The sequence below is a fragment of the Onychomys torridus genome, chromosome 5 (genome assembly GCF_903995425.1).
Source record: "Onychomys torridus chromosome 5, mOncTor1.1, whole genome shotgun sequence".
Taxonomy (NCBI): Eukaryota; Metazoa; Chordata; class Mammalia; order Rodentia; family Cricetidae; genus Onychomys; species Onychomys torridus.
In genome coordinates this window covers 110,787,915-110,797,669 of record NC_050447.1, presented here as the reverse complement: position 1 = coordinate 110,797,669, position 9,755 = coordinate 110,787,915, and the positions used below count along the sequence as shown (strand labels likewise).

The following is a 9,755-nucleotide window of genomic DNA, read 5'->3' as shown; positions in this document are numbered from 1 at the left end:
GTTAGGAGTTACATTTATTAGTTTATTGTTTAATTAATTTGGTACCATTTTATTTTGCCACTGTAGATTATGCTTATCAATAGAATACACATCACAATAGAAGGACCCTTTTTATTCCTGAAGGATTTTTTCAAGACACACACCCCACCCTGTACTAAAATCTGTGAATATTCAAGTCCATAAAGCTTATATACTAGCACAGCATAGTATTTGCATATAACCTATGTATATCTTCCCATATCCTTCAGATCATCTGTAGATGACTTATACTACTCAATAAATGCTAGGGCTGTGTAAATAGTTGTTGTCCTGTACTGTTTAAGGAAGAATGAAAAGAAACAAAAGTCTGTGTGTGTATACTCCAGGTGTATGCTCCCCCCACCCCCCAAATATTTTCCATCTTTGGTTGATTGGATCTTTGGGTGTGGGATCAGCAGCTTTGCAGGACCATCACATTGTCTTCAGGGCTGAGTGTGGTGGTGCATGCCTGTAAACCCTGGCAGTTGGATTCAGGAGGACCAGGATTTTAAAGTTGTCCTTGGATCTAAGACCTATACTATGATAGTATAGTCTGGGATACATGAGCCCTATCTCAAAAAAACTGAAAAACAAAACAAAATCTAACAACAAAATAAAAACCAAAGCAGATTTTCTTCTGGATTCTCATCAGAGTTTAATTCCTACCTAGTTCCTTAAACATATAACTGATGTCTGTAAACATCCCTAATCACTCAGATCTGTCATTACTTACTTAGTCTCCATATCTTCTTGGTACCCATGACTGGAGGGTTAGCCTCTGGGCAGCACCGGGGTATGCAAAGGAAAAAGAAAATCCCCGAATGCGGTGAGAGCTAGATGGTTTCCTATCCGAGGGCAAAATAAGGAAACACACACTTCTAATTGTAACTTTCTCTTTTACTTCATCTTGAAAAACAAAATCCTCTCTGAAAAATCTCTCTTTCTCTCTCTTCTGCCTAGCTAGAGAAAACAATGAGTATGCCTTAGATGGTGGTGGAGAGGACCTGCAAAATTAACACCTAGACTGGAGTCCCAGCACAGAGTCACTTATGGAAGGCACACACTTTGAAATGCAGCACAGTATACTGTAAGTTGCCTTGGTGAATCTTAAGTGCCCCCCACCTCCTTGAGACAAGGTCTCTCTTAGGTAGCCCTTACAATGTAGACTGAGCAGGCCTTGGATTCCCAGAGATCTTCTGCCTGTCTCCAGGGTGCTGGGATCAAAGATATGCACCACCACACCCAGCCCCACTCCCTGCTTTGAAGGACAGAGTCTTGCTATGCAGCTCACAAGCTAGTCAAGGATTTAAGATCTTTCCCTTTTACCTCCAAATGCTAAGATGACAGGTATCTACCAGCACAGTGAGCTTAGTCTTAGGCCTTTTTTCTTTTGTTTGTTTTTTTGATCTCACTATACACCTTTGGCTAGCCTGGAATTGACCAGACTGACCTTGAATTCAGAGAGATCCATCTGCCTCTACCTTCTAAGTGCTGAGGTTAAAGATTTGCTCCCAACTCCATCAGACCTTTAGCCTCTGGATTTGGTACTGGTGACTGCTGGATGCTTGGACCCGAATGAGACAGTTGTATCTTGTGGAGCATCTGCACTCAGGATTACACATGACATACCTCCTGCCCCCCCCCTATGCCCCCCCCCCCCCAGTTTGGAGCAGCCCTGTTCCCACAGCACCCTACTCTAACATTCCTATTCCTGTTCTGTGGAAAACCAGTTTTTCCAGACAGGGAATTGTAGGTCAGCAATGACTTTTCCTTGGAGCTATTTATATTTTACTAGAAAATTTCTGGTAATATTACCAGTGTCTTCACCCAAGTAAATCTGTCTCCAGTGCAGGGAATTTGAGGTATGTAACATGACAAGCCATGGAGATAATTTTGCCTGGGAGAGGGGTTCCCTTCCAACAGCCCCTCCCCCTGCAAGAGGCTGCACATTTTATAAGCCATCCTTGTTTGGTTGCTTCATGTCTGTTTCCTTGTCTGAAAATAAATAGAGAGGATGGTTTTATAACCATTTCCTGCTCTAATGTTTCCAATTCCATGAAATAAATGATTTCTCAGTACTAGTGTGAGAGAGGTCACCTACTTTATTTTTCTGGATACTCAGAGCTCACCAGTCATCATTTCCATTGAAAAATCACACACACAGGCACAGGTCAGCATTGCACATAGCAGCTGAAAGTCAGAAGCAACCCCAAACTTCCATTAAAGGATGGATGGACAAACAAAATGTGAGAAATACATGCAATGGAATGTTCATGGATCAAAAGGAAGGAAATCAGACATACACTACAACATGAATGAAATTAAAAGACTATGTTAAAAACAACAAACCAGTCCCATGTTTATATATACACATATGCACACATCTATATACATGCATACACACATATATACATGTACATGTGTATATATACACACACACACATCTATATACATGCATACACACATATACACATACATAAACACACACATACATGCATGCATACATACATACATACATACATACATACATACATACATACATACATGTGCTGGTTATTTTTTGTCTACCCCTGACACAAAGAGGCATCTGGGAAGAAGGAATGTCAATTGAGAAACTGCTTCCATTAGATTGGCCTGTAGGCAAGTCTGCCGGGCATTTTCTTGATTAATTATTGATTTAGGAGGGCCCAGCCCTCTGTGGGTAGTATTACTCCAGGGCAAGTAATCCTGGTTGTATAAAACAGAAGAATAAACTGTGGGAAACTAGCCAGTAGGTAGCACAGCTCCAAGGCCTCTGTTTCGATTCCAATCTCCAGGTTCCTGCTTGAGTCTCTACCCTGACTTCCTCTCATGCAGGACTGTGATTTCAATGAGTAAGCGAAACAAACTCTTTCTTCCTGCCGTAATTTGAATCTAATTGGCCCCCATAATCTCACAGGGAGCGGCACTATTAGGAGGTGTGGCTTTGTTGGAGGAAGTGTGTCACTGTCAGGGTGGGCTTTGAGGTTTCCTATGCTCAGGATACCACCCTGTATCTCAGTTGACTTCCTGTTGCCTGCAAGATGTAGGACTCTCAGCTACTTCTCCAGCACCATTTCAGCCTGCATATTGCCATGCTCCCCACCATGTGGATAATGAACTAAAACCTGAAACTGGCCAGGCAGTGGTGGCGCATACCTTTAATCCCAGCACTTGGGAGGCAGAGGCAGGCAGATCTCTGTGAGTTCGAGGCCAGCCTGGGCTACAGAGCGAGTTCCAGGAAAGGTGCAAAGCTACACAGAGAAACCCTGTCTTGAAAAAACAAAACAAAACAAAACTATAAATAAATAAATAAACAATGAATGAACGAATAAATAAATAAATAAATAAATAAATAAATAAATGAAAGAAACCCGAAACTGTGAGTTGCCTCAATAAAATGTCTGCTTTATAAGAGCTGTCATTGTCATGGTGTCTCTTCACAGCAATGGAAACCCTAACTAAGACAACCCCAAAGTTGCTTTTACTTATGTTATTTTATCACAGCAATAGAAAGTGGATACACACACACATACACACACTCACACACACTCCGTCACATGCACACATAACTGCATGACTCTAATGATAAGAGATACCTAGTAGAGACCAATTTGAAAAAATAGGTAGAATGGTATTGTCAGCCTTGGAGACACAGGAAGAATGAGGGACGCTGTCTTAGTTAGGATTTCTACTGCTGTAATGAAAAACATACCCAAAGAGCAAGTTGAGGAGGAAAAGGTTTATTTGGCTTACACTTCCATATTACAGTTCATCATCTAAGGAAGTCAGGACAGGAAGTCAAACAGCAGAAACCTGGAGGCAGCAGCTGATGCAGAGGCCATGAGGGGTGCTGCTTACTGGGATTAAAGTCATGAACCACCACCGTCTAGCTTGGTAGGTAAATTTATTTATTTATTTATTTATTTATTTATTCATTCATTCATTCATTATTTTATTTTTATTTTTTTTGGTTTTTCGAGACAGGGTTTCTCTGTGTAGCTTTGTGCCTTTCCTGGAACTCACTTGGTAGCTCAGGCTGGCCTCGAACTCACAGAGATCCTTCTGGCTCTGCCTCCCAAGTGCTGGGATTAAAAGCGTGGGCCACCACCACCTGGCGATAAATTGATTTTTAAGCAACAGCTTATCTAAGCATGCTTGTTTTAGAAATGCACATTTAAGTTTGGCACGTTTTGTTTCTGTAGATCATGGGACAAGAAGGGGTATGTCATGTTTCATCAAGTAACATCCCTGATTTAAATGGAACAAATGTGACATAAGATATGAACCCCACAGGTAATGAAATATTATACTCAGTTCCTCCTTTTTACAATCACGCACACACAAACATAGCGTAAACAGTTTATCTTGAATCTCCAAAGCATCCCTCTTACACCTGGACTTGACTTGCCTTTAAAACAATACCTGGAATGACACATACAACAATGTGTCCCACCCAAGGGCAACAATTAGACTTTTACTTTATTTATTTATTTATTTATTTATTTATTTATTTATTTATTTATTTATTTTTCCGAGACAGGGTTTCTCTGTGTAGTTTTGGAGCCTGTCCTGGATCTCATGTTGTAGACCAGGCTGGCCTCGAACTCACAAAGATCTTCCTGGCTCTGCCTCCCAAGTGCTGGGATCAAAGGCATGCGCCACAACTGCCCGGCTACAGTTAGGCTTTTATTTTAATTTCGTGTATATGGGTGTTTTGTCTGCCTGTAAGTCTGTGCACCACATGAATGCAGATGCCTGCCAACCATCACCATCCATCCTCAGAGCTCTTCCATTTCCTGATGTGGAACTCAAGCCATTCCCTGAGAGCTCCAGAACTCCCCTCCCTGGCGTCCAGTTCCTGTCAGAGTCTGTCCTATAGACATTGCTCTTAGCCGGCAGTGGTGCCTTTAATCTCAGCACTCGGGAGGCAGAGCCAGGCAGATCTTTGTGAGTTCGAGGCCAGCCTGGTCTACAGAGCAAGTTCCAGGAAAGGCGCAAAGCTACACAGAGAAACCCTGTCTCTAAAAACCAAATAAATAAATAAATAAATAGACATTGCTCTTGCCGGGTGGCCCTGGCTCCCTGCTGTGCTAAGGGTACCAGTGAGGATGAGACTGAGTCATGGACACCCCTGGTGGCCTTCCCCCACCCTCACCCCCACCCCCTGTCAGCCTACACACACAAAACCCTTCTTTCCTGTTGTTAATTTTCTTATTTCTTATTTTTATTTATTTATTAGCCATTTAGGGACTGTCTATTTAGAGCAGTTATTGCCTATTTTGCAAACACTTTTAGGGATAGGTACATATTGTGGTGTTTGACGCTGAGAAATAAGTGTTTATTAATACTCCGTAATGTTCCATATAAAACCAGCAACATTAACATCGTACATTTCCCTCCCTGTGGCTCAGGCTAACCAGCCATCTGTGCTAACCATTTTCAGGCTGTCCTCACAGGCAGCAAGAAAAAGGGTTTCTTACGTTACTTGTGAGTGGTATGTGGCAGAAAGTTGAAGGAAAGTGAATTGGTTAAGGGTTTTGGTGAGTTTTTTCATTTTCAGTTAAGTGGGACCCCTGTGGACACACTGGCTGCGCTTGGAAAGGGGGTGGGGAACAAAACCCTGCCTCCAACCCTTTAAAACTGGGCTCTCCAGACAACCCTCTGTGAACTGTGACTCTTGGAAAACCATCAGCCCAGACGAGCCAATCCAGAGGCTCCTAAATACCAGCAATTGTCCCGTCCAGAGCCCATCTGTGCTTCGTGGGAATGGGCCGTGCAAGTCAAGGAAATTACAGGCTACCCAGCCACCAGGCCTCCTGAAAAGATTATGGGGTGACTTCCCAATCTTTAGGTGGGTCAGGAGTTTTGAGGGAAGGTTAGAGTCAAAGCCTGTAGTTAGTGTTGAAAGGCTGAGTTTGGAGTCTCAGGGCGATACAGGTACTGTCGAGAGAGTGCCAGGCAGAGAAGAATCTGTCTGGGCTCCTGTCCGGGTTCCCATGCAGCCAGTGGGTGACTTGGTCACTGCCCGTCCTGACCCTCCACTGACTCTCTAGGAACAGGAGTGTGGCACAGCGGCTTGTCATCCCTGAGCCTTTCAGAATGGGCTGCTTCAGCTAAGCAGCTGCCATGACTAGCTTAGATTTCCTCATTAGAATGGAGGCTACCACCCAGGCACTCCAGTGTCTTCTGTGACTGAGCTGCCATCCAAGGAGACCCTTGAGGCAGCCTCTTCACGCCAGCTGTTCGCCACTGGATTTTTAAAAATCTCCTTTGGCTACTTCCTGGAGATTCAGAGATTCTGCTGTCACAGAAAGCATACAAGAGAAGCTCCAGGAGAGTCACTATGGAGTGGCCTTTGCTCACTGTTAAGGGGTGAATCCTGCCCCCTCCCCATTCATATGCTGAAGTCATAATCCATGGGTACCTGGGAATGTGGCTTTATTTGGAAATAGAGTCACTGAAGATATAATTAGTTAAAATGAGTTCATATTGTATTAGCATTGGCCTACAATCCAAAATGACTTTGGTCCTTATAAAAAGGGAAATTTGGATGCAAAGCATATGTGTACATGCCTGTATACACACACACACACACACACACACACACACACACACACACACACACACACACACACCAGTAGAGGGATGTCTTGTGAGGATGAGGAAGGAGCAATGATGATTTAATAACATTTGAGACCAAAGATTGTCACCAAACCACCAGAGAGTGGGAGAGAGACATGGAGCAGTCTCTTCACAGTGTTAAGCTGCAAGGAAGTGTTAAGCTGCAAGCTGGGGCTGGAGAGTTCAGCATTAACTGCTGCTTTTGCGGACTACCCAGGTTTGGTTCCAGGATCCACATGGTGGCCCACAACCATCTATAACCCAGTTTCAGGAGATACCACACTCTCATCTGACATCGACAGGAACCAGACACACATGTGGTTGACATATATACACACACACACATATAGATACACACATTACATATATCACATATATACCATACATATATTTGCTATATACATATATGTATATATGCAGGCAAAATACTCATAAAAGAAATCTAAAAGAGAAGATGAGGAGGAGGCCGCAGCAGCAGCAACAAGCCGTTGCTCTGAGACTGTCTCCAAACCCTCAGTTCCCAGGTAAAAAGCCACAGCACGACTTAGTGTCATTTTCATCATAAGCAGCTGAGCTCCAGGAAATCACAGTCATATTTCAGCCAGTCACAAGCATCCAGCTGATCACACAACTCTCAATAAAGCAAAAGCCTGGCTGTAGCCAATCAGGTGATTTTTCTTTTTTCTTTTTTTTTTTTTTTGGTTTTTCAAGACAGGGTTTCTCTGTGTAGCTTTGCACTTTTCCTGGAACTCGCTTTGTAGACCAGGATGGCCTGGAACTCATAGAGGTCCGCCTGGTTCTGCCTCCTGAGCGCTGGGATTAAAGGTGTGCGCCACCACCCGGCTCAGGTGATTTTTCTAGTTTGCCTTTGTGGTCTATGAAAGCTGCTCGCTTGCTTCTCTCCACCTCCTCCATGATGGCTGTTGCTTGAGTTGTGAAGTGTTCTTTGCTCAGCAAACCTCATTTAATTTAATCTGTCTAGAATTTTCCCCTGAAGCAACCCTGCCAACCCTCAGCTTTAAAAGGAGATAGTGGTGGTACATTCCTTTAATCCCAGCACTTAGGAGGCAGAAGCAGGAAGATTTCTATGAGTTCGAGGCCAGCCTGGTCTACATAGTGAGTTCCAGGACAGCCAGGTCCATACAGAGAAACTCTGTCTCAGAAAACCAAAACCCAAACCAAATCAAACCAAACAAAAAAACAAAAATGCCCCACAATAAACTAACAACCTGTGCTGGGGATTTAGCTCAGTGGTAGAGCACTTGCCTAGCAAGCACAAGGCCCTGGGTTCGATCCTCAGCTCCAACAAAACCAAACAAACTAACAACCAAACCAGGGGACAGTAAATGTCTGTGGTAGAAGCCACCTAGTCTGTGAATCTATGTCAATCAGTGCAAATCAGTGTGTTTTCTTCCCAGTAGAGTGCCTCAATGCCTGCTTACTGAATTGTTCTCTTCAGCTATTTTTTCTCTCATCAAAATGTTTAATGGTCTCAGATTTTTTTTAAAGATTTTTTTTATTAAATTAAATTAAATTATTAATTTTTGAGACAGGGTCTTTATGTAGCACTAGCTGTCCTGAAACTCACTATATGGACCAGGCTGGACTTGAACTCACAGAGATCTGCCTGCCTCTGCTGTGCTGGTATTAAAAGTGTGTGCCACCACATCTGACTCAGATAATTTCAAATACTAAATAGAACTTGATTGTAGAAAAAAAGTGTAGTTTCTTTAATTTTAAGACTTTTATTTTTAGTTGCTGTTATTTTTACACTAGAAAAAATCTGAACTCTTTCTAAAGCAATTTATTTGACACATTTTCTTAGGCACTTTATTGACATCTACTGTTTCAGCTCCTGACTTAAGGTCGCTCATTCACTCCTCAGCCCTGTCCCAGAGTTTATAATGGACTGCGAGGCTTGTGTTGCCTGGCCTAAAATTCCCCACACCTCCCACCATTCTGAGGGCTACCAGAATCCGGATCCTGCTTCTGTGAGGCAACCCTGGGGGTCCTGCTGTGGGCCTCTTTGATGTGTATTTGGTAGTTATTCGTGGTTTTTGCCTTTACTGAGCGACTGCAGCTCTATAAAACAAAACCAATGTGTTCAGTTTGTGGCACAATTATTAAATCTTTGTGGACTTCTGTTTCTTTAAAATCTGCCAGAAGATTCCGTGGAAGGTCATGGAGTCTAGGGCTGAATACTGCAAACTCTTTCTGTCAAGGTCTAGGTAGTAAAATACATTAGATTTTGCCAAACTTAAAGTTTCTGGTATAGCTATGGAAGTACAAAAGTAACCACAGACAATAAGTAAACAAACAGGAGGGCCAAATGGAGGAAGATTTTTCTTTGGGCTGCCAGCTCACAAAAAATGACGCAGAAACTTATTAGTTATGAAAAGCTGGGTGGGCCTTAGTTTAGGCTTGTCCCACTAGCTCTTTTATTTTATTTATTTATTTATTTATTTTTCATTTTACATACCAAACCCAGTTCCGCCTCCCTCCCACTCTACCCCCATCCACTCCTCAGAGTGGGTAAGGCCTCCCACGGTAGTCGACAAAGTCTGGCATACCAAGTTGAAGAAGAGCCTAGCCCCTCTCCATTGTATCAAGGCTGAGCAAGGTATCCCACCACAGGGAATGGGCTTCAAAAAGCCAGTTCATGCACCTGGGATAAGTCCTGGCCCTGCTGCCAGGGACCCCACAAACAGATCAAGTCACACAACTGTCACCCACATTCAGCGGGCCTAGTTTGGTCCCATGCCCACTAGCTCTTATAACTTGAATTAACCCATCTATATTAATCTATGTTTTTCCTCATGGCCTTTTACCTTTCTTTCACTCTGTCTGTCTGGCTCTCTCCATGTCTTGTTGGTGTATCCCTCAAGCACCTAGAAGAATCCCAAGTTCCTCTCTTTTTCCTGGAAGTCCCCTCATCTCTGCTGCCTCACTATTGGTCATTCAGAACACATCTTCACACAGTGTACAAATATCCTACAACAGCCGTATTCCAGGCTTTACTGTCAGACACTTTGAAGTAAAAAAAAAAAAAAAAAAAAAGCAAGAAAATTCATGTAATTTTTGCAAGTCATAAACAA

The 9,755-nt window shown here is 42.9% G+C and overlaps 1 non-coding gene across 1 annotated transcript; it reads left to right on the top strand.

Moving 5' to 3' along the window:
• Nucleotides 1-7,893: 7,893 nt before the first annotated feature.
• Nucleotides 7,894-7,968, top strand: Trnaa-agc. The gene has a single exon. It is a non-coding gene; the product is annotated as a tRNA-Ala (tRNA).
• Nucleotides 7,969-9,755: the final 1,787 nt, after the last annotated feature.